This window comes from Simochromis diagramma, unplaced genomic scaffold (assembly GCF_900408965.1).
Source record: "Simochromis diagramma unplaced genomic scaffold, fSimDia1.1 OVJJ01000293.1, whole genome shotgun sequence".
NCBI classification, from domain to species: Eukaryota; Metazoa; Chordata; class Actinopteri; order Cichliformes; family Cichlidae; genus Simochromis; species Simochromis diagramma.
Window position 1 is genome coordinate 26290089 of NW_024386801.1, and position 25969 is coordinate 26316057.

General features: G+C 40.9%; 1 protein-coding gene and 1 long non-coding RNA gene across 2 annotated transcripts in view; one reads left to right on the forward strand and one right to left on the reverse strand.

Annotated features, from left to right (window-relative positions):
• LOC120730432 (deleted in malignant brain tumors 1 protein-like) overlaps positions 1 to 25969 on the reverse strand; it is a 390545-nt gene that overhangs the window by 86437 nt on the left and 278139 nt on the right. The gene's annotated exons all lie outside the window — the stretch shown is intronic.
• Positions 15363 to 16776, forward strand: LOC120730448. The gene is made up of 3 exons (XR_005695111.1): positions 15363 to 15511; positions 15587 to 15653; positions 16181 to 16776. It is a non-coding gene; the product is annotated as an uncharacterized LOC120730448 (long non-coding RNA).

A 25969-nucleotide genomic window follows, 5' to 3' on the forward strand; every position in this document is an offset into this window, starting at 1 on the left:
TTCACTACCAATCATGCTCAAGATATTGCACATTGTACCAGTTTTTGTATTGCCCTTTTGCTTTTCCCGCTCTGCCTAGCACTCTGGCTGTGTGTTGAACACCGTTGTCTCTGTTGGTAAAAGCAATCAGCTGTCCTGATCTTAACTTTACATTTGCAGAGACGTGATCAGTGGGTGTAGAGGGCTCATTTGCAGTTTGTGTGACAGACATGTTTTCTGTAGTGTTAGTTTCTCTGTCAATAGTGATGTCTTCTTCCTCACTAATACTCTGTTCCCCATCGGGTGTGTCAGTGTCATCATTTTCAACTGCGTCTTTGTTGTCATCATCAGTAGTACTGTGTGATATTTGTTTATCTCCAGTCTGTGAATCCACTTTAGTCAATCTTGACTGGTGTACTCTTACAAGAGTCCCCCCATGTCTTACAAATACAACAGTTCCATCCTGCCCAATAACTACACCTGGACCCTTCCACTCTGTACAGTCGACTCGTTTGTAGTATACTTTATCTCCTGCCTCATATTTGTCATCTGTAGGCCTAAGTTGTTTGCGTAGTGCTCTCCTGATCCTTTCTGAACACTCTGCCTCAGTAAATGCTTTTCTGGAAGCATGTAATGCTGAGATATGTTCAGCTACTCTTGCACTTACAGTTGTGCCCTCTAAGGCAGGTGGCTTATCCATCAACACAGAAGGAAGGTTGGGGTTTTGGCCAAACACAAGTTGATGTGGACTATAACCATGTACATTAAGCATACTGTTTTTGGCCATAAGGGCCCAGTCTAGCGCAGTGTGCCAGTCACATCCTCGTTCCTTTTTTACCTTCAGGAGGATTTCTGTAAGTGTCATGTTATGTCTCTCCAGTAGTCCGTTGCTCCAGGGACTATACCCCGCCGTTGTTTTTACCTCAAGGTTGAAGTTTTCAGCCATGTCCCGAATGTCTGTGTTGTTCAACTCTCCGCCGTTGTCTGTGTAGAGCCGTCTGGGGGCACCGTGAATGCTTATCCAGGTGTGAATGAAGGAGTTGACGATCTCTGCAGCTTTCTTTGTCTTTACGATGCTGCCAGCACTGAAGCGTGTGAAGTGGTCGATGATGTGAAGGTACCACACATTGGGCTCCAGCTCATGTAGATCCATCGCTACTGTCTCATTATACTCAGAAGCCAGGGGTAGACCAACAGCAGGTCTCGGCTTGGTTTTGCAATATTTCTGACAAATGTCACAGTCACGAACTATCTCTTGTAGAATAACTGCACATTGTTTATCTGTATTGCCAGAGCTTTGGATGAGCCTCAATAACCTCTCTGCAGATGCATGACCAAACTGCTTATGAAGTTTCACAAGGACTTTCTGTTTCTCTTTTGTAGACATTTCAGCAGTTACCATGAGAACTTCATTTTCATTGCAGCTTTCTGTAGTATTTTCATCTCTAATGTCCACACAATAGTGTCCCGAACTAGTGAGCTCTAGGGGAACAGGCTGCTTGAACATGACAACACTGTCATTCTCCATGTCTAGAACAGTCCCTGCTTTCTTGAGAGACGTTTTGCTCAGTAGTAGTGGAATGTCAACAGGAACTACTTCACTTTCAATGTCACATTTTGTTTGTCCAATTTTGGCTGGAAGTTTCACTTTTCTGCTGGAATACACTACAATACCATCCCCAAAGCGAAATGGTCTGGAGCTGGGGGTTTCTGATTGCAACAGCTTGTTTACTTGGCCTTGGCTGAGGTCACGCATGTAACTATCTAGCCACTTCTGACCACAAACTGTACGTGTACATGCAGTATCAATAATGGCTGACCCCAGTGCCTCTGTCAGGAAGATTTCAGAGTCTGTCATTGAGGCTTTAGTGTACAAAGTAATGTTACACTCCTCCACTTTCCCATCTTCAGTTAGCTTTACTTGGTCACCATTACGATGAGGACAGTCTTTCGCCCAGTGATAAGTGCTCTGACAAATAGCACATCTTGTTCGCTTGCCAAACTTGTCAAGTGGGTTGGTACCTTGTAGTGGTTGTCGCTGTCCACTCCGCGACGAAGTACCGTTGTTTCGTTTGTATTTGGGACCTTTTTGTTCCGTAAGGAAAACTGCTTCTTGGTTCAGTTGAATTCCGCTGAAAACTCCGGTTACTTTCCCTCCGAAAATCCGTTTCAGTGCAGACTTCATAGACGCAAACGTTAAGTCCGTGCACGCTGTCAGTGCAAGCTGTCGACTTTTCTCATCAAGACAAGCTGTATCTAGAAGCTTAAATGCTAGCACAGCGTCAGGCAGCGTCATGTTGTACTTTTTCATCCGGTTATAACGCTGTTCAAAGTCTATAATGTAGTCTGCCATGGACACGCTGTGGTTCTTTGCAATGGAGTCAAAACACGAGTAGGCTTCATAAGCGCGGTCTTTCTCTTCTCTCTGAAACACCGCGTCAAGTTTTGCAAGTAGTATTTCCATACCGTCATCTTTGTCTAAATCTTCCGCGGGTATCTCCATGGCCGTTTCTCTGGCTCTTCCCTCGAGCCCCAGCGCCACTGCGAGTGCCTGTTTCTTTTTATCCAGCTCCGTAACTCGTCTCCAGATATTGACTTCATTCTTCCAGCATTCGTATGGCCTGGCTTCATCAAGCTTTGGTGGTACTTTGTAATTGGAAACCATCCTCTGCTACCAATGTTAACTCAAAAGACACGACGTCGTACTCTCATTCACAGCGCTTTATTCGTTCCGCCATTTTACATACGGACCACAACAACAACACCTCGCGGGCAACAGTACTCTCGCGATAAAACAGAAAATAACAAGTTAACCCCAGCAACATTAATGAGATTCTCTAACATGTTATTAATAGAAATATTACAGTATATACAACGCCCACCTTTGAAAAAGTAAATTAGTATTCACGTATCTTTCAGTTGCACAGAGCACAAAGGGTTGAACTCACTGTTTTTTTTAATTGAAGCCAAATATCAATATAAACACAGTTTAATTCATTTGTTTTTAGATAAACAAGGAAACATTGTGCATCACATAATATAGCGATATATTTAAGAAACCTGGAATCTGCATATGGGTTAAGTAGTAACATGTGGTCATACAACGACCCAGTTTTATTTGTTTTACATTCTCCATTCCATATAGATCCACACCAATGCAGCCTACCGTTACGTCCTTACGCAGTCAAAGCGAGAGAAGCGAAAACCGCTGTGGTTGCTAACTTAGCAATATGTCACATTTTTAGACGCTGTGACTTCGTAAAAAGCGAGTTTTACAAGTTTCCCCCTCAAGAGAGCACTTACGTGTTCTTGTAGCATTCGTAAGAGACAGTCCTCAGGTAAACCACGATTCCGAAGAAATCTCAGAAGTGGGCTATCAGTGTTTGTGTCCATGTTGAAAGCAGGGCATTCAAAGTTAAGTGCCAGTTCTGAAGAGCGTGAGCTCTCCACAACTACCATGGATTTGGGTTTCCGAACGCAACACGTTTTACGTTCTTACAATAAAAAATGTTATTGTAATGGTATTTTTTTTACGTTTGTACAATATAATTATCACGTTCGTACAATATAATATTTATATTGTACGAACGTGATAATTATGTATATTGTAATAACGTGATATTATGTTGTTCAAACGTGAAAAGTATATTGGACAAACATGATAGTATCTTGTTAGAACAATAAACTTTTCACGTTATAACGTGATACACTTGTATTTTTCTTTTGCCTGGGTGGCAGCTCTACGCTTCCGTAGTTAAAAGATTAAAACTAATAAAACAAGTTTTAAAAAGAGACTTTTCCATTTGATTACATTTTGTATGATGGATTATGCAGAAAAAGTAGAATTGGGCTGAAAGATCTATTGCTTTATCATCTATTCAGGTTGTAAATCGTGTTTTTAAAAAGTAACTAAGTAACTAAGTAATTAATTACTTTTGAAAATAAGTAATCAGTAAAGTAACGGGATTACTTTTTTGGGGAAGTAATCAGTAATTAGTTACTGATTACTTTTTTCAAGTAACTTGACCAACACTGGTTACAACCCAAATGTGTTCTATGGTGTGACGTACAAAAAATCAAACAAATTATTAAATATTAAATGCAGTTATCTTTTTTGTCATTTAAAATTATAGTATTAAATAAAAAAGGGCTCAAGTCAGATAGATTTCTATACATTGTTATTTTCAGTTTTATTAATTTAATTAATTAATATGAATAATTTTAAACCAGGAATGCTGACCTCTGACTTTTTCCACAAATGCATGAAAAACTTTTTTTGATAATGCATAAACACATTTTTAAATTCCTTTTGTCTAAAAAATTCTTCAAAGAGTAGTTGTCAAACAGCTAACAGATCATCTGCAGAGAAATGGCTTATGTGAAGAGTTTCAGTTTCAGCTTAACCCAAAACAGCAGAAAGCAGAACACTGCTCAATAAGCTCTCTTTTCTTTTTCATGTATTGGGCACAGATATCAACAGGAATGCTCAACTACTCGGACCTTCCCTCCTCAATAGATTTTGAGGTCTTCTACAGGGTGGGCCATTTATATGGATACACCGTAATAACATGGGAATGGTTGGTGATATTAAAGTCCTGTTTGTGGCACATTAGTATATGTGAGGGGGCAAACTCCTCAAGATTGGTGGTGACCATGGTGGCCATTTAGAAGTCGGCCAACTTTTGTTTTTTCAATAGGAAGAGGGCCATGTGACACATCAAACTTATTGGTAATGTCACAAGAAAAACAATGGTGTGCTTGGTTTCAACGTAACTTTATTCGTTCAGATCGGACAAACCCATAGACCATGGGTGTCAAACTCGAGGGCCAGTGTCCTGCAGGTTTTAGATATCACTCTGGGTCAACACACCTGAATCAAATGATTAGTTTATTACCAGGCCTCTGGAGAACATCAAGATATGTTGAGGAGGTGATTTAGCCATTTAAATCAGCTGTGTTGGATCAAGGACACATCTAAAACCTGCAGGACACCGGCCCTCGAGGCCTGGAGTTTGACACCTGTGCCATAGACTTTTCCACAGTCAAAGAGGATGCTAGTATACATGTGCAAAACAAAAATGAGAGATCTGGATCTGCACATGAGTTATTTGAGGTGTTACAACTGTACTTGGTCTAACCTGCAGCTGTGGATGTCGTGTCTTGTGGAGTGAACGTGATGTTTCACTGTAGAGGATGTAGAGATGTTTGAGTCTGAGGTTTTGATTAGAGTGAGCCTGCATGGCTTTTATGAGATATTTACACCAGAAATCTCAAAAATCTCTCTGTGACTGATTGATTGAACAAGTCAAAGAGAAGAAAATAAGAATTCAATAAAATGAAAGAAAAGAATATAAAACTGTGACAGCAGGTCGGGGTTAAAGGTACAGCTCCAGTTTGTCTTTTTAGTTCCAAATACAAAAACAAAAACAAAATGAATCCAACACTTAACTTTATTGTATTTTGTATATGGATATACAGACTAATGACAAAATATGAAGGTGGTAATGTTCTGAGTGAGTCATTATTTTTCCATGACGTTCCTGTTTCCTCTCCTGGGTGCAGAGATGGGCAGTAACACGTTACTGTAATCCGATTATCTTTTTCGAGTAACGAGTAAAGTAAGGGATTACTATTGCAAAAAAGGTAATTAGATCACTTTACTTTCCCGTAAGCACGCTGCGTTACTGCGTTACTAAAACCATGATTTTTTTTTGTGAGAAGTCATTGCTTGACTTACCTTGTTTTTCTTGTGCTCACATATTCTCCCTACGCACTAACTAAAGTTGCATATGTTACACCACTCCAGGACAACTTGGTGTAAACAGCAGAACCGAGTTTATTTGGGTACTTCAGAACCGTGGCTTTCACATACAGAGCCCAAGAATACACTCTTCTTCTTTTCCTTTTTCGAACATAGTTTTTCTTTTTTCGTGACTGCCCCCTACTGGTGGAAAAACATGTAGCAGCCAAAAATCCAAACATATAGTTGAATAACACAAATACCAACAGATTTATGCAATGTTTTGGACATATTTTAGCTTTACACTTTACCAAGTGCTACATTCCTCCCCTGCTAAATAAATGTTGTCCCAACATTGAGGAAACATGACAATAAGAAACAAAAATAAACAACTATACTTCTCTTTTCCTTGTGACAACGTAGAGATGGCGTAAGTCGGAATAGGGTTTAGCAGAGCTTTAAGATCACTTTCACGATGCACTATTGGACCTCAGGTGACAGAATCACATGTTACTCTCTTACCAGATAAGCATCGGCTTATAACAGTGCTGAGTTGTTTCCAACAGTCCACATACAATTATTACCCTCTAAGACATTACTATCACTTTATCACGTGCTCCGGAGCTTGTCAACTTAGATAGTAACCATTTAATCACAATTAACCTCATCAAACATAACGATCCAATGTCTTACGCTACCATCCCCAAAAGTATCAAATACTTGTGTCACCATATTGGTAAGGCCTTGTAAGTCCCCATACATTTTTGAAAAATAACATCATTTAAATTCAAAAAAACTCTTTCACAGTTCAATAATAACTAACTGGTACATAAGCTGCATAGTAAGGCATTTGTAGAGCTGCCCAAGGTACTCCAAACTGGTCATAGAATGGCGGTGCTGCTGCACTGGCATACAATGGGTTAACACTGTGACCAATTGCTCTTTGAACTGGTTGGCCAAACGCATCGTAAGTCAATATTTTCCGTGGACATCTCTCCCTCTGAGATCTTCTCGGCTGCGGTTCCGACAGTTCTGGGTTCATTTCACTGGGCTGACCTGGCGAAGCAACAGTGTCTGATGATGCTGAGGTGTCATGTTCAGCGTTACCTTGTCCATTCACCATTTCTACTTGAAACTCTTCAGCATCCACTCTAAGCTCCGTGCTCTTTTGCTGAAGGTCCTGGTCCAGTTCAGTAGCAGGTGCAGACACCATCAAATCCCCTTGAGGCTGACAGTGGTGGTGCCTCACTCTCTGAGACCAATACTGCTCCTCATCATCTGAGCTCTCTATATGGTTCAATGCGTCTTGTAGGTCTCTTTGTTTTTGTGTCTGTGTAGTGCGGCTTCGTTCAGTTCTTGTTATTGTGGGAAGCGGTAATGCATTACAGGGCATTAACATGTTGCGGTGGAGGATACGGCCTCGCCCAGCACCACGCTCCGGCTTAACCTCATAAACAGGGCTGTTTTCCCCCTTTTGAGAGATCACTATGTGAACTTGATCCTCCCAATAGGAGCGTAACTTTCCCGGGCCTCCCCTCTCTGACATGTTCCTGACAAGTACCCTGTCCCCAGGTGAGAGTACAGCACTTTGTCTCTTCAGGTCATAATGTGATTTCCCTCTTGCCAGAGTCTTTTTAATGTTTCTGGATGCAATGTCATATGCTTCTTTCATTTGTTGTTGCCATTTGTGAGCATAATCCTCATATGATTTGAATTTGTTCGTCTCACTCAGTCCAAAAATTACATCAATAGGGAGACGTGGATGTCTACCAAAGAGTAAATAAAAGGGCGAATATCCTGTCGAGTCACTAGTTGTGCAATTATAGGCATGCACAACTTTGTTTACGTAGTCACTCCAGTTTCCTTTCTTTTCCTCATCCAGGGTCCGCAGCATTGACAGCAAGGTGCGATTAAACCTTTCCACTGGGTTCCCCTGTGGATGGTAGGGTGTGGTCTTTGAATTGGCTATTCCTGTGTACTTCTGCAGCTGTTTGAATAAATGGTTTTCAAATTCTCTGCCTTGATCGTGATGTAATTTACCAGGAAAACCAAATTTCAAGGAAAAGTCATTAAAAATTTTATCTGCTGCTGTTTTGCCAGATTTGTTGCATGTAGGGTAGGCTTGAGCAAACTTGGTGAAGTTGTCCTGTAACACTAAAATATACTCATACCCTCCCCTGCTCTTTTCGAGATGGACATAGTCTATTGAAACCATTTCAAAGGGTGCAGTAGCCGGCACGTGACACATGGGGGCCCTACACTGAACTGTAGGTTTTTTCTGAATATTACATTTGCACACCTGTGTGATGAAAAACTCAATATCTTTGTACATATTCGGCCAATAAAACCTACTCCTTGCCAAATTTATCACACGGTCCACCCCCAAGTGACCCATTTCGCAGTGAAGGTGTTTGTACACCAGTTCTTTGTGCGATTCCGGAATCACAATCTGAGTGTAAGTCACAGTCTTTCGTATCAGCAACCCGTCATCTGAGATAAACAGCTTTTTCCACTCGTGTAGTAGCTGTTTTCCTTTAGGGGTTTTGAGCGCTGATGTCTTGTCAAGACTCGCACCAGTACTCTTTAAGTTGAGAACATAAGCTATGGCAGGGTCCTGCTTTTGAGCTTGCAATAGCTCCTGTGTTGTGATCCTCACATCTGGCAGATTTTCTGTAAGTATTTTGTTTACTTCTGGATTGCACGTTATGGCTGATATCCAATCCAGTTGTTTTTCTTCCTGTGTTTCAATGGCGTTCAGTACTGCGCTTAACACTTCAGGCGAACACAGCTCAGTACATTCTGACATGTATGAGTCCATACTAGAAGGTGTTCTGGACAAAAAGTCTGCATCAACGTTACTTTTTCCGGGTCGGTATTTCAGTGTTATGTTGAAATCAGCCAGCTCGGAAACCCATCTGTGCCCTGTTGCATTCAGTTTAGCTGTGCCTAAAACATAGGTTAAAGGGTTGTTATCACTGTACACTGTCACTGAGGGAGCATAGAACAAATAGTCTCTAAAGCGCTCAGTCACAGCCCATTTTAGTGCCAAAAACTCAAGTTTCCCTGAGTGCCACCTGTAGTTCCTCTCAGCTTGTGTTAATGTTCTTGACCCATATCCAATGACTCTTAATTTACTGTCCTGCCTCTGATACAAAACTGCACCAAGGCCTTCTTCTGAAGCATCAATGTGCAGAATGAAGGGTTCCTCAAACTTAGGATAAGCCATCACAGGTGGATTAGTCAAAACATCCACCAAATAGTCTAGTGCTTTTTGGTGGCTGTCACTCCATATGATTTTTTGGGTGGGTGCAGCATGCCCCGCCTTGGCTGACCGCGCTGGTGTTTGCGTGTGGTCAACTGAGAGTAAATCATATAGGCACTTTGCATGTCTTGAAAAATCTTGTACATAGCTTCGGTAGTATTCTAAAAATTCTAAAAGCTTTCTCAGCTCTTTAATGTTTGTTGGTGGGTTGTCCTTCAAAGCTCGTACTGCTTGTACCTCTTTTTCATCCATTTTGTAGCCGTCTGCTGAAATGATTTTGCCCACATAGCGGACCTCATTTTTAAACAAGTCACATTTATCAGGTCTTAGTTTTACTCCCCAAGCCCGCTGGCGTTTGAGAACTGATCTCAAATCTTCAATATGCTGTTCAAATGTTTGACTGTACACCAAAACATCATCTAAATATGGAGTGCATATTTTGTCCCTCAAGCCTTCCAAACTTTCCTCCATGCTCCGCTGGACAGCTGCAGGTGCATTGGTGAGTCCAAATGGGATTCTATTCCATTCATACAGCCCCCAGGGTGTTGTGAAGGCGGTATATTTTTTTGAGTCTTCGCTGATTTCACCTTGATAGTACGCTTTGCCTTGGTCAAGCACACTAAACCACCTATTGCCGCCAAGTCCATCAAGGATTTCCTGTATTCGTGGAATAGGGTGTCTGTCTGGAATGGTCTTTTTATTGAGGCCCCTATAATCAACACACAGTCTCAGGCCTCCATCCCGCCTCCTCACACACACTATTGGAGAGGCATATGGTGAGGTTGATTTGTGAATAAAGTCTTTTTTTTAACAAGTCCTGAATGTGACTTTTTACTTCATCATAGAGAGCACGTGGGACCGCATTATAGGATTTGGCTACAGGAATCTGATCAGTGAGTTTGATATCCATTTTTAAATTTTTTATGTAACCAACTTCCTCTTTGTGTTTAGCAAATGCGCCTGACTCCTCCCTTAACATTTCCAAGACAACTGCCTGTTGTTCTGTGTTAAGGTGGCCCAAATTGACAGGTGGTTCCCAAGGCTCTTCTGCTGAGCTAGGTGGGTTCTGATTGTCTTTTTCTACAATCGAGCCTATCTGAGCTTCTTTGAGATTTACAGGATAACTATGTGTTACCCTCTCTATGTTACCTAGAAGGGTTTTAGGTGGCAGCACAATGTCATGTTTGGTAGCATTAGTAACATAGATATTGACTTTGCGGGTACTGCCTGATATAGACAGCAACTGGCAGTTAGATTTCAGACCCTCATCTAAAGACAAGTTTTCATCTGGCTCAAAAAGCATTTCACTTTTTACCTTTAGGTCTGTTTTGATGGAACAACTAATGCCGTACATTTGTCCACTCGGTACGACAATAGCTTTGCGTCCTGATCTGATAGGATAAGTAACTATCTCGCTACTGGTGGTGTGGATAAGGTTCAACAGTGCTTCTGCTTTGCTTGATCCTACTCTTAGAGAGTTTCTGAGTAAAGACAAGCTTTCACTGGACTGAGTAGTGTCTTTTTTTATCAGTTCCTCAATAGCATTAAACCCTATTATTGGTTTTTGCATCACATCCTGACTTACTAGGATTGGAACCCGAACCTCATTCTGAGCTACAGCTTTTCCTCTCGAATCACAAAGGCTAAGGCTAACTTCTACCCAACCCTGGAAAGGGACTTCAGATCCATTTACAGCTCTCAAGTCTAAAAGTTCATCCTTACTTAGTAAATCGCTGATGGGGTGAACTTCTAAGTGAGGTAAATTGTCTGATTTCCAGTATGCACTCATTATTGAAACTTGGGCTCCCGTGTCCCACAGTGCCTGCGTTTTGCAGTTATTCATTCTACACCATACTAGACACTTTCTGCCCACGAGCTGTGCTACTTTTCTTTTTTTGGTACTTAAATTGAACACGTTTGGGGGTTGGTTCCTAATTTTAGGATTTCCTGAGTCAGTTGGTGATGCGAGGGATAAGCTTTGGGCCTTGGGAATGTTATCACATTGGGACATTGGTGGTAAAGCTGTGGCTTGTCCCGCAGTCACAGCCCCGCCCAGTTTTCCTGCTTCTGAGCTCCCCTTACTTTACATCCCTTTGCCTGGTGAGAGTCACTGCCACATTTGAAACAATGGTCACAGTCCCTGTTTTCTTGTTGACATGCAGAGCATCGCCTTTTTTGTCTCTGAGCTGCCTTTCTGTACGCCCTGACTTGTCTACCACCATCACCACTTCTATCTCGTTGGACAGTTTGCACTAGTGAAGCTACCTGTCCTGTGAGTTCCCTAATTGCTGAGTTACTTTCCTCAATTTTTGCAAATAAGGAGTTATCTTTGAGGGTTTTAGCCGGTTTTGTGTCAGGCTGGCTTGTGCGGGGATCAGTAAGCGCTACATTCTGCTCAACTACATTTAGTCCTGTTCTAAATGACCTGTGGGCTTTTGCCTTTAACGCTCTCTCGCTTTCATTGTACTGGGCTGTTTGCATTTTCATTAATAAGAGTTCATCGCTACAGTTTTCATCCTGCAAATATGCTCTCATTTCTGCTCTGACATTGTCATTTAGAAGACCCGTTCTAATGGACTGAAAACATTGACTTTGAACAAGTTCTTTGTTATACTTTAGGCTAGACTGGGTGCGCTCAGATGCGAAAAGGATTTTTTGACGCAAATCCAGCACTCTAATCAGGAACTCAAGTGGTGTTTCATTTGCCCCCTGTGTAGCTTTGGTTAATTGCTGGTACAGTACTGTTGCATCCGTTTCTGCATAATGGGCTTTTAGAACTTGTCTCAGGCTGGTCAATGTGAGATCTTCTTTCCCTTCCAAATAGCTCCTTAGTTTTAACCCAGGACTGATGGCACGTATGACAGCCTCCACAATCTCAGCTTCAGAGTAGCCCGTTTTTAAGCCGCTTTCCATCTGGTGTTCTAAGCTACTGAAACTCAGCGTGTCTTTAGCTGTCGACTCACCCACATGTCCACTTATCCTGAAGTCTTTTCTGAATCCACCTGATGAAACATTACAGCAGCTGTTGCCAATACAGTCTCTCCCCCTGCGCTGTGTTTCGCCATCCAGCGACGTCCTCATGGCCACCTGCTGCTCCGCTGATGTCCCTTGAGCCGCCTGATGCTCTAGCGATGTCATCGGCCCTGTCCGCCGCTCCGGAGGTGCCCGCGCCGCTGCCAGTTGCTCCTCGTGCACAGCCTCCACCGTCATCTCCGCTCTGTCTGAAGATGAAGACCGGACCACCGCTCCTGCGCCGACAGCCGCTGACCGCGCCTCCACCAGCAAAACCAGCACATCATTTAGCTCCAGAAGCACCGACATGCCTTCATCCTCTCGCTGTAAAAACTCTTCTCGTTCACAAAACTGGCTAATAAGCTTAACGAGAGCTCTGCGAGATTTGCTTTGTATTTCTTTGCTGCCCTTTTCTGTAATATTACATAGTTCACATACTCTGAGCAGTTCTTCCAAAGGAAGTCCACATAACTTCTGCTCCAATTCCAACAAAAAATCTTCACGGTTCACAGACATGCTTGAAAGATAACTAAGACGAGTAAAACTCTCTCAGTGTATCCGACCGGAGAAAACACAGTTTGCGTGGCATTAGCTAGACTGTCGCAATCCGTTAGCATTAGCTCCTTTGCTCTGTCACGCTCCTTTACCGTGTTCCTCTGTGTGAAGTAGTCCCAAAAACTATCTCGGTGGAACCTCCAAAATGTTACACCACTCCAGGACAACTTGGTGTAAACAGTAGAACCGAGTTTATTTGGGTACTTCAGAACCATGGCTTTCACATACAGAGCCCAAGAATACACTCTTCTTCTTTTCCTTTTTCGAACATAGTTTTTCTTTTTTCGTGACTGCCCCCTACTGGTGGAAAAACATGTAGCAGCCAAAAATCCAAACATATAGTTGAATAACACAAATACCAACAGATTTATGCAATGTTTTGGACATATTTTAGCTTTACACTTTACCAAGTGCTACACATACCTACCTGGATGCTGGTCACCACTCTGGAACTTCTTCAAGTCCACAGGCTAACAATTCCTCAAATTCCTACCCTCCTGCCTACCACTGTTCTGGATCACTGGATTTACCAGGTTGGACACTCTCCGCTTACACCTGTTACTGGACACTCACCCGGTCCTCTGCACCTCCCCTCAAACCTTAGCGTTCCACCTGCTATGTAAGCCATTATACCATCTGTCTCTCCATTTACTCTCCACCTTCCCAGCCCATTACTAATCAACCTCTCCCTTTGTTCACAGTGCACCTGAGAGTTGTTCTAGCAAGCTCCTTCCTATGTTTTCTTTCTCTTGTGTTAACTAAACAAAGAGTCTTGAAAAAACCTTACCATTGCTCCCTGTACCTGTACCTGCATTTGGGTCTACATCTATGTACTGGCCTCCGGGCCCCCTAAGAAATGTAGAGCGTATGATCTTTTTTTCTTCCTCATCAAACACTCGTGTCCTGTGGAAGAAGAGATCTCAGTCATCAGGGCAGAAATGTTTATGAAAGGTAATCACTCAGAAATACTTTGCACTGAATCCAGCAAATGTGCTTATTTTAGCTTGAATCAGTCAGTTAATAACAGCCCTGTAACAATGAGCCACTGGTATTGAGTAAATTATGTAGAAAAGATCATTTTCTTTCTTGTGAGAGCCTTGCAGCCATGTATGCATTCTCTATGATAAAGCCGGGCAAAGGTCATCAGATTAATGAGAAGGGCAGAAGGAGAAGTGCTCTGTTATTAGTGGTGAAAAGTTCAGAGTTTAAAGTGAAGAGAGAATTTGTGAATGACAGGAAGTGTGTAAAAGTGATCTGATTATTTCAAAGCAGCTCTTGTTTTCTCACCGCTGCTCATCTACAATCACGATGAACACCGGTGTACCACAAGGCTGTGTGATGAGCCCTTTCCTCTACTCCCTCTTCACCCACGACTGCAGACCTGCTGATGGTTCCAACACCATCATTAAGTTTGCAGATGACACCACGGTGATTGGCCTCATCAGTGACAACGATGAGGCCGCCTACAGGGAGGAGGTGGATCGTCTGGCTGAGTGGTGCGACAGAAACAACCTGCTGCTTAACACTGAGAAGACCAAGGAGCTCATCGTGGACTACAGGAGGAATGCTGACCCACATCCACCCATCCACATTAAGGGGACGGCTGTGGAGCGTGTGAGCAGCTTCAAGTTCCTGGGAGTCCACATCTCCGAGGATCTCACCTGGATGACCAACTGCTCCAAGCTGGTCAAGAAGGCTCACCAGCGCCTCTTCTTCTTGAGGACTCTGAGGAAGAACCACCTGTCCTCAGACATCCTGGTGAACTTCTATCGTTGCACCATCGAGAGCATCCTGACCAACTGTATAACAGTCTGGTACGGGAACTGCTCTGCCTCGGACCGGAAGGCGTTGCAGAGGGTCGTGAAAACTGCCCAGCGCATCGCCGGAGCACCACTTCCTGCCATAAAGGACATCTACAGGAAGCGGTGTCTGAAAAGGGCTGGGAAAATCATCAAAGACCCTAGTCACCCATCACATGGACTCTTCACCCTCCTGCCCTCTGGGAGGCGCCACAGGAGCCTCCGGACTAAGACCACCAGGTACCGGAACAGCTTCTTCCCCACAGCTGTCAGACTCCTGAACTCTGCCTCCTGACATCTGACCCACGTTAAACTCATGGACTGAACATACACACACCAATGGACAACTGTACCCTCAAACACACAATAATAACATGGACTGAACCACCACTCACAACCACTAGCACTTTATATAGCCTCTGTAGAAACTATTTACACCCTCACTTATCTTAACTGCACTACTGTATAGCTCTGTGTAAATAATCATTCTGTACATTCGATAATCTTTAATCCTACAACTGTTTACAACTTGCATAGTTCCCATTTCTGTATAGCTGTATATCTCAGATTCTGTAAAGTTATTTATTTCATATTCTGTATAGTTTTTCATATTTATATCCTGTTCATAGCCTGTACATAGCTTGTACTCACTACAGCCTGTACATACTTATAGTTATAGAATATTCACAACATACTTCATACCGTGTACATTATAACATACCATAATAGACCCATTTCTGTAATATACTCACATATCTATATTATTGCTAATATATATTGTAATATATCTATATCACTAAAGCACTTCTGGATGGATGCAAACTGCATTTCGTTGCCCTGTACCTGTGCATGTGCAATGACAATAAAGTTGAATACTATTCTATTCTATTCTATTTTGTCTGATAATGCAAAAACTTTTAAAATGCAGAGTAACATCAGCTGAGTCTCTCCCAAAGATGGTAAAGAAAAAAAGATTAATGTAACTGTAATCCCTATAGACATGGTTACTAGTATTTTCTTGTTTTTTACCTTGCATTATTATTTCCGACACCCCTTGAACACACTTTGATTTTCCGTAGTTCAGTGAATGCAACAAAAGCACGTTGCTGCATTAAGCTAGGCAAAATGGAGCAAGACACCCGAGAGCAATTAACAAGCTACACAGTGAGTCTTTCGGTATAAAATAAGTGTTATAAAGTATTTTTTACAGTCTCTAACTTAAAGTTATGTACTTTTCAGAGGCCTTTATGTGTTTTACTCTCGACCAAAACCAGGCAGAGCGTGTGTTTGTTTCTTGGGAACTCCGGTGAGTTACTAAAAATGATAAGTTAGCAGAAATATCTATGCTAATTTTACATGTGGTAACAACTGCAACAGTGAAAATTCTGTATTGTCTAAAAAAAAAAAAAGCTAAAGCCAGTCGGAGTACTTGAATTGTGTGTGAAATGGAGTTGTATTTTATTTTATTGTCTATTTGATTGGGCATCTTCACAAATGCGCAAAAGTAATGCAGGATGCACTTTTCTTTTAGCCATAAATGTTGTCCAGTGTTTTTTTCTGCACTTTGTCATTTCAGTTATGGGTTGATTCATGTAAATACGTTATGTAAAACTACTTACCTTACAAACATTTCATGATGTGATTACATATGCCTTAAAAAGGGGTATATAAATACAATTGATTGTAATGCTGTAAAGCAATACAAATGGAATTCATAGAGACAGAACAATGTTAAAACAACAGTGTACTTGATTTTGAAAACTTTATGAGATCTCGTTTTATTTAGAAAAACTTAAGAACTGTTTTGTTTATTGCTCTGTACTGTATGTGCAGACTGGTTTTTTGTGATCCTGGATCTGAAGTGGTTCTGGATATGGATGGCGAGCCAGACCCTGTGAAAACTCTTGGCGAATCCAAAAGCAGTGTGGCCAGCTGTTCTGGATGCAGGAGTAGAGCTACAGTCTGAATTACTTCGAATCGCAGGATTTCAGATAAGCAAGAGCAAAAACTGCTTACTTGATACAGATTGTTTCTCTGGTAAACTGTTGAACTCCCAATATCCTGCTCATCAGGAGTCAGGTCTAAAGAGACTACTCATTTTATTTTATTTTGTTGTTATTTTCGAAAGAGTGCTCTTCTCTGTTGATCTTCTGTTAATTTTCTGTGCTGTATACATTGGGTTATTGCACCATTGTAACATTGTAATAAATCTGCCGGCTGTTCAACACTCAATTCTCTCAAATTTATTTTACTCCTCTCGAATCCAGTTTATAATTTTAACCCTACTATACTAAGCAGGTGTTACATAACTAAAACATGATTTCAACAGCACTGCTCAAGAAAGGAACATTTCACACTGACAGCCTAATAAGTACCAGGGAGACTTTCATTTTCCTTCTGTCAATAAAGACAATGTCGATTTGCCTTTATCGCCGTCTGTTTCTGTGTGTCCTCATGAAGTGCTTTTTGGTTTCTTTTTGCAAGTTTGATGATTCAAGTTCACCAGTTTGTATTTTTTACCCTTTTGGAGATTTGGATTTTACATTCACTTTTTATTGGTTTTATTTTATATTTACAGTTTTGTTTTGTTTTTTAAACCATTTGTGTTGCATGTTTGACACTTAATAACTGTGTGTGCTTGTGTTGTATGTTCATGTATTTCCTCCCTAGCGTCGGTCCTAAAACCAGGATTGATCCCATGTCACTGCGTTGTTAGTCAGTTTTCCTCATGGCTGAAGCCTTGGACAGATTCTGCCATCGTGTGTCACTTTGCAGCAGACAGCTGGTGGATTGGACTTTTGGGCATGGTAATCATACACCTAAATTTAAGACAAATTGAATTTGGGACTTGCATACTTCAAGTCAAATTTGTGCTGCAACATCAGTTCTCGTCTCTTTCTGTGTTTACATTGCTTCAGGCTGGTTTCAGATGTTTGATAATCACATGGTTGGTGCTTTGAACCTGGGTGCCTCCAACACTTCAGCAAAGTCTACCACCTTGGAGACATGAGTGTAACCCGGTTAAAAAAAAAAAAAAAGAATAAAATGTGTATAAATATGCAGTTCACAATAATCACAGCTAAATAACACATGCTTAAAAAAAGTTCAAATATATTCTCTGTTGCATGATAACAAATTAACTTCATGGTTAAACTGTTAAAAATGTTAAAGGATGTATTTATTTATAATTACATTAGTATTTATTAGGTAATGTTTTTATTTTAATTTAATTTGTTACAAAACATTTTACTTTGATAGAGCTGGTTTGTTTTTGTTTCCCCCCCAGTTAAATTGAACCAGACACAGGTACACGGTGTGGTTTTTTGCTGCAGGCTGAGGGAGACGAGATGAGCTAAGGCAGAGTAGTGGCTTCCTGCATTGATACGAAGTAAAAGTTTATGACTGCAAACGTTTTGGGTTGTTGGTTAGATACCATGGAAACTGTCAGGCATTGTAAAGCAGTGAATGTCGGCCTGAAGTTTGCTGCTCAGTAATAAAGAGAGTAGCCAACTGGCAGAACGAATAGACTGTAAGCAGCTTGTAGCTAACCCTGCTTCAGGATATTTTCTGGGTCTGAAAGCAAACGGCAAAATCCACACTTTGCCCATCTGGAGCTGGACTTGCAAACATATAAAACATTAAACAGTTGTTTTCCCACCTGGTCAACAGGGCTGAACACTGTACTTTACATTTGATCATGAAAAAAGGACAGTGAGATAAAAATCATTGAAACTTACAAAGATAAGTGTCAGAGGTGCAAATGCACAGTGGCTTACGGAGCAAAGCAGGAAGAAATGAAACTGGATCAAATGTATCACTATTTATAGAGCACTTATTAAAAACACAAGTTCACCTAAAGTATTTTCCTTCAAGTCTCCAAAATCTCAAAAATCAAACCTGATAAAAAAATTTAACACTGGGCAAAACTCAAACGTCTCATTATGTACCGATTAACTCTGCAGTGACCACTAGAGGGCATCATCGCTGTATAACTGAAAAGAAGCTGGACAGAAGCCAGTTACAACCATTTTATTAGCTGAACACGTGTACTGGTCATAGCTGGTAGCTAACTGGGTAAGGGTGTCACGGGTCTGTAGCTCTATCCACCAAGTAAGTTACAGGGCCTTTCTCTGCCTTTCTCAATTCAATTCAATTTCTTTTTTTGTCCCACAAGGGGAAATTAGTTTAGCAGCAGGATAAAAATAAACAGAACAATACTATAAAATAATAATGACAATAATAGTGATAGAAAGTCCAAGGACAGTTATTTGCCATTAAGGAGACAAGATGCAGTAGGGATAAAAGAGACCTGGAGTCTTTTAGTCCCCCTCGGTACTCTAAAACGGCGGCCGGAAGGCAACAACTCAAACTCACTGTGAAGTAGATGGTTCAAACAATTAATAATAGAATGAGCTTTTCTAAGCACATTTCTATTGTAGATGGCCAAAAGTCTATCTTGCCAGCGCCCTAAAAGTTTGCTAGCAGTTTTTACCAGAAGTCCCAACCGTTTCTTATTCTTCACCGTCAGGTTACCAAACCAGGCAGCGATACAGACATCACAGATTCGATAAAACTTCTATAAAACAAAGACAGCATCTCAGATGAGACATTAAAAGATCTAATTTTCCAGACCCCTGTCATCAACGAGTGCCCAGTGGAGAAAGTGGAAAGCTTCCAATACCTCGGGGCTTACATCACGCAGGACCTGTCATGGTCCTGTCACATCAACACCGTGGTGAAAAAGGCCCGACAGCGTCTCTACCACCTCAGACGCTTGAGAGACTTCCGACTGCCCTCCAAGGTGCTCAGGAACTTTTACTCCTGCACCATAGAGAGCATCCTGACGGGAAACATCTTAACCTGGTTCGGGAACAGCACCATGCAGGACAGACGAGCTCTACAGAGGGTTGTGCGGTCAGCCGAGCGCACCATCCGCTCCGAGCTCCCTAACCTGCACTCAATCTACAGCAGGCGGTGCTGGACCAAGGCCAGGAAGATCATGAAGGACCTCAGCCATCCCAACAACAGACTGTTCTCTCTGCTGAGGTCAGGAAAACGATTCCGCTGCCTGAAGACCAACACAGAGAGACTGAGGAGGAGCTTCTTTCCGCAGGCGATACGGTCTCTTAATCACACCACCTCACAGTACTGACCCACACATATGGTTTTTACACACACACACTGGACATTCTGGACATTTCTTTAGACTAGTTGCCACTGCACAACTACACTGCATGGTCATCTAATAAAATCACTCACTTAGTCACAAGTCACTTAAATAAATCACTTTTAAGCATATTTGCACTGCACAAGACACTTAAATATGTGGATTGCACAACCCTGGACATTACATTTCTTACCATTACCATTTATTACTTGCACAGCTGCTCTTACTGTTCTATATTTCTTCATATATTCTTATACATTTTCTATAATTTATATTTTGTGTATTGTGTATTTTGTTGTACAGTTATTTTATTTTAAAATTTAATATTTTATTTTATTCTTTCTTAGTTAAATTTACCCTATTTATTTCCTATCCTATTCATAGTCTTTTGTTTTAGGTCACGAGCAGTTGTCTAAGCATTTCACTGCATATCGTACTGTGTATGACTGTGTATGTGACAAATAAAATTTGAATTTGAATTAAAAAAGAACAGTGTTTGTCATCAGCATGAGATTCAAAACACAGTTTATGGTCAAGTACCACACCTAGATATTTATAACTCTCAACTATCCAATATCAGCACTTTTAATGATAGAAGGTGATGAGTTATAAGAGGACTTCCTAAAATCAATAATCATGTCTTTAGTTTTTGACACATTAAGTGAAAGGAAGGACTCATCACACCAATTCACAAAATCATCTACAACCTGTCCATGGCCTGACTCGTCCCCCACTAGAAGACTGACGATCACTGTGTCATCATCAAACTTCAGGATGTGTCTGTTCGTGAAATTGCTGCAACACTCATTTGTGTACAGAATGAACAGAAGGGGAGAGAGGCAGCAACCCTGGGGTGAACCAGTAGAGGAGGAGAGCACATCAGAAAATACATGATTCACCCTCACTCATGGTGTTCAACATGCATTAAAATCTCCTTCTTAATTATCTTCTCAAATGACTTCATCACGAAAGAAATCAGAGCCACAGGCCTAAAATCATTCAGTACCTTAGGAGAACTGCCCTTAGCAAAAGGAACAATGATAGCATGTTTCTAAATCTTAGGTACTGTCTATAGCTCTAAAGAAAGTGAGAAAATATGGTGAAAATCCCACTCAGCGGATCAGCACAAGTTCTCAGTACCTGTCCACAGATGTTGTCAGGTCCAGGACTCTTACTTTTAGTGTGTCTAAAAAGATTAGCTACCCCCCTCTCATCAATACAAATAGATGGGGGAGTGATAGTCTTTTCCCTCAGTGTGCTGGTCTGCCTAGAACAGTCAAAGTTCTCAAAACGAAGGTAAAAACTGTTAAGACTGTCTGCCAGATGTTTGTCAGAGGTAAACCCCTCTAAGGTAATATTATTTTTACCTTTTGTCTGTAGCCCTGCCATTGTTTTCATACCAAGCCAAGCTCTTTTGAGGTTGTTACTACTGAGTTCTGCCTCAATCTTATTTCTATACCTCATCTTGGCAATCTTTATTCCAGGCCTCACCTCCTTCTTCAATATTCTCACAGTGGGAACGTCTCCCTCCTTAAAAGCAATTTTCCTTTTAAGAATCAGATCCTTAATATCTTTAGAGAGCCACGGTTTGTTATTGGAGAAAGTCTTAAGTTCTCTGACTGGAATCACAGAGTCTTTGCAAAAAGAGATGTAGCTACACACCACATCAGTGAGTTCATTCAAATCAGAAGTGCTGTCTTGAAACAAGGACCAGTCAGTGCGATCAATACACCCCTGAAGGGCAACACAACTGTCTTTTGTCCAGACATTAGTCCACTTGACACAGGCCTTCTCCCTCCTAATCACAGATCTGTAAGCAGGGAGGAGGTGAATAACATTGTGATCCGAAGAACCTGGTGCAGGTCTGGCCACAGACTTATATGCCCCCTTAATTGGTCCATAACACAAATCCAGCGTTTTGTTATGCCTTGTAGGAAAAGTGACATATTGAAATAAATTGTTCAGTGATTTCTTAAGATTACAATTGTTAAAATCACGAAGAATAAAATTAGGAGCATCCGGAGAGTAGGGATGGGTACCGGTATCCGGTGCCATTATGGCATAAACGGTAGTAACCAGACTGATTTATGATTTCTCAGCTTTATTTCGGTGCTTTTTTTTCCCCTGAGATGTGATATACTTGAGATTCTAGCCAATCATTTTATGTTTCCAAGGATAGTAGGTGGGCCCAGGCTAAAATGACCAAAGAAAAAGTGGGAAACAGCTGAACATGAGAGGTTTTTGGACAAAGTTTGTGTTTTTTCCATTGTTTAAGCACTGCTTCCAGCCAAGAGTGATACCATTTCTTCACACAAAAACTCAGTAATCCTGTGGTAGAAAAACATTAAATTGTGTGTCATACTGTAAATCACATGATCAAACACATGATTAACCCTCTGTTGTAGAAAAGAAATGTAAATGTTAGCGCTGCGCAGGTGTATACACTCTTTCTCAAAGTGACTTCTGTGAGCAACACAAGGTAATGAATAACACACTGCTGGTAAATTCACAAAGACACAGAAAGTGGCAATTAAAAGGTTAAGTCAGCACGGCCCAAAAGCTCATGCATCCTGTTGCTGTCATCTTTCTGCTCCTGTAAAAAGAAACATACATACATACATCCACCCTTTTGTCACTGGGTGGAGGTGCAATCTTGCATACTGGAGTCAAGTCAGTCAAGCTTTTGTCTGTCCAGTCAGCTTTTACCAATCAGTCAGTCAGTTCCCCATTTTTTAATTTTCACTCATTCATTTACTCAGTGATTCTTTCTTTTGCTGATAGTGGAAATTATTGTCACATTTCGTTTCCACCCTCAGCAAAACGACAACATTTTGAAAAGAAAAAGAAGAATTTTAGACTGGATTACCTCGCTGTATCCTTATAGAAAAAGGGACTCGCTTCCTAATTGTCCCAAATAAGTGATTTTCTCCTGAGCCCATTCTAATTTTGGAGAAACTCACTTTGCAACCGTTCGCAACAACATGTTGTGTAGTTCTTCCTATTGAAATGTTTAGATCTGCTTAGATGACAAAGAATATTGAACAAAACTTTCAGTGCACTGTGAAAGTAACAAAATAAAAGAATAAAAGAAAAGAAAGGAAAGGAAAGGCCTTGTTAAATCATGACACGTGTTCTTCATTTCAGGGGGGTAAATCATACCAAACCTAATTGGCAGGCTCAACTTTGTAACATGAGACAAATCATCAGCCAGTTTAATCTCAAACATTCATCCAATCAGCCACACCACACACAACATACAGCATAACCCTGTTGTCTCATCACATAATAAGTTTCTTCTCATGCAGTGTTGGTCAAGTTACTTGAAAAAAGTAATCAGTAACTAATTACCGATTACTTCCCCAAAAAAGTAATCCCGTTACTTTACTGATTACTTATTTTCAAAAGTAATTAATTACACCTGAATAGGTGATAAAGCGATAGATCTTTCAGCCCAATTCTACTTTTTCTGCATAATCCATCATACAAAATGTAATCAAATGGAAAAGTCTCTTTTTTAAACTTGTTTTATCAGTTTTAATCTTTTAACTTTATGCATCAAGCAAAAGTTTAATTATATGCAACATTCTCTGACTGGAAGAAATTAGTTTAACATTTAAACCTATTTTCTGCACATTCCAACACATAAAATAAAATATTTTTTTGTGTTTACACTCACTCTTTCAAATAGATGCAAGTAAAACACAGCAGAAAATAAATAAAATCAAAGACTAGCGGTCCTGTTGCTCTATTTTCACCTGTAAAGTAGGAGTGGCGTAGGCGGAGGTTTACCCTGGTGCAGGTGTGCCGCAGCAGTCAGTTGAAGAATCCGCGAGTTTCTCTGTGAGTTTCCCATTACGTCGTTGCGCACTCGGTGCTTGCTTGGAAGTTTAGGGGTTTTTTCGCTGTAAAAAGAAGTTTTCTTCCCACGCACAACGGACACTAATATTTTTGTCACTTTTTATGGAATCAAACTCAAAGTAAGGTCAGTACTTCCAAGCTTTAAACGCTGCACGCTCATACTCTCTCTTGCACTCGATATATGATCCACTGTTGATCTGCACACAGCTGTTGCCACAAACGTCGCACTCGCTTACGTCACTCGCTTACGTCATGAGACATTCTCGCAAAAAAAAAATCACGGTTTTAGTAACGCAGTAACGCAGCGTTCCTACGGGAAAGTAACTGTAATCTAATTACCGTTTTTGCAATAGTAATCCCTTACTTTACTCATTACCTGAAAAAAGTAATCAGATTACAGTAACGCGTTACAAGTAACGCATTACTTGTAACAAGTAACGTGTTACTGCCCATCTCTGTTCTCATGTAACCAAATGTGTGCCATGTTAAAACTTATTTACCCACCAGAAACTCAACAATCATGCAAAACTCCTCATCAGCATTCTTTTTTCTCCCTATGATGCAATCATCTGTCCTCCTATAATATTTAATCCACTAGTCTAAGTATCACTTCCATCTTACTGAGTGACTTGGACAAGATGACAAACAGAATCTCATGCTTAAGATGCTGTCTGGTCTTCATGAGTGTCATTGTATGTGTATATGCATGTAGGGTTAGTATGGTTAATGCATTTTCTGCTTGTGTGTGTTTTATATACCTTTCTCATTTTGTGGTCCAGACTCCTTCACAATTTTCCCACTTAAATCAGTTTCCTTTTTCCCCAGGATTGCTAACCCAAATTTTGATTTCCCACACTAAACGACAGCCTTCCTCTGTGTTCTCACCTGCTCCTCTCACTCTTTGCAGTCCAATGGCAAACAGTTCTCTTCAGCTTTGTCCTGTGTCATCCTCACTGTCTCATCTTGCCATTCCACTCCAAAAGTGGCAAATGTCACTCAGACAGTCTCCTCAAAAGTCATCTTCACACACAGTGAAGTTGCAGCTTGCTGGAAACGCATCTCCATCCATCCATGATGATGGGGTTTTCTTTCTCTCTGATGCCGTTTGTACACACTGCTGCTGGACCTCTCTCAGGACTCTGTTGTTGTCTCTTGGGCTGCTATGAACTGTAGATGTGCTGTGCTTCTGGAACTGCACTCCTTGTCTTCAGGCAGAGGTTAGCTTCCATGGAGCTTGTTTTTTCAGGGTGAGGAACACATGGGAGTTAAGCTGTAAACACCACTCAGCCAAAAGCTCGGCCTCAGTGTTTCCTAATGATGTTAAACCTATAACTTTCTTCCAACTGCTGCATGTGGAAAATTGATCCAGGTCTGCTTTTCACCTGAAAGTGACAAACTAAGACATTTTCATTGTTCTCCTCACTGCTTACACAACACACATCTCTCTCTCTCTGTTTTTTTTGGAACTCTCCTTTCTTAAAAACAGAAAGTGGCATTACAGTTGTTTCAGGCTGAGAAACATCAAACACTCGTCATGTTATCATTCATATTTCGTCCACACAACTATTTTTTTCTTTTTTGTGTCCACTGGGCAGGTGACCTGCAGAATCATGTCTTCCCCAGTTCGAGACCACTTCACTCACATACTTTCACACCTCTCTGTAACTCACACACACCATGACGTCAGACACAATCACCTGCTTTTCGACAAAACAAAAACATGATGCTGATGTTACAAAAGTCTCACACACATGAATCAGGATGCAGAAAAGCTGTTGCCCATATGGGGTGCCAGGAAGAAACTAAACTCATGGATAGCTGCATGCTTGAGATATCATAGCTCTGTTTCCCTCTCCTCTGATAAGGTCAACCAGCTCCTGCTCTGAACATGTGTAGCTTGCTCATCAGCTTAAAAGCGACTGCATACAAAATGACAATCAGACTCACTCACGCAGACCACGTCTGGCCCGCACACGCACACAAAATAGACACATATGAGCTGTCACCACTTTCAAGTACAAAGTTGTTATGAAGTCTGTCACAATCCCCCCTTTTTTCCCCTTTATTTATTTATCCTTCTTATTTCATTGTACTGTATATTGTTACTCTTATTTGCCTTGTATGTCTACTGTACAAACTGAACTGGAATGACTGACTGTTTGCTTTATAATTTCAAATAAAGTTTGGAAAAAAAAGAAAAAAAAAAGAGTGACTGACTCCAGGTGAATATCGCCAACAACAATAAAAATAAGGTGTAGAAGATCTCCATCTCGGCAAAAACCTCATAAAAAGTTAAAACCACAGTTAGGAACAGAATTAAAACAAAGTTAAAAACAAAAAGAAAACGCCAGTAAACACCTGCTGCAGGTCGCCACAAGAGCAGCACCCCCTTCTGGAGGACTAATATTTCACTGAAAAATATCTGATATGCATATCAACATAATTATGGATGATTATAAAAAACACACACATTATAAAGAAAATACATCAAAAGACAGATTGTATTATATTTATGTATCAAATATGACAAAATGCAGATTTTACAGAAGTAAAATTATCTCTAGTTTAACCCTTTAAGACCTACCCCAAGTCCGCCA